Source organism: Corvus kubaryi, unplaced genomic scaffold (assembly GCF_017639235.1).
Source record: "Corvus kubaryi isolate FWS band 111438036 unplaced genomic scaffold, C.kubaryi_AGA036_p1.0 36411, whole genome shotgun sequence".
NCBI classification, from domain to species: Eukaryota; Metazoa; Chordata; class Aves; order Passeriformes; family Corvidae; genus Corvus; species Corvus kubaryi.
In genome coordinates this window covers 447-752 of record NW_024580866.1, presented here as the reverse complement: position 1 = coordinate 752, position 306 = coordinate 447, and positions in this window count along the sequence as shown.

Genomic DNA, 306 nt, shown 5'->3' with positions numbered 1-306 from the left:
GAATTGCCTAAAATAGGGAATACTATGGGATAACCACATCCAAGGAATTGCCAAGTGGAAAGGACACTGGGAATCCACATCCAAGGAATTGCCAAAGGTAGGGAATACTATGGAAACCACATCCAAGGGCAGGGAATGCAACGGAAAACCTCATCCAAGGAACGGCCAAAGACAGGGAATGCTATGGAAAACCACATCCAAGGAACGGCCAAGTGGAAGGGACGCTATGGCAAACCGCATCCCAGGAATTCCATGTTCATTCCCACCCAGCATTCCAGGCCTGGAGCAGCTCCCCATGGAAGCAGC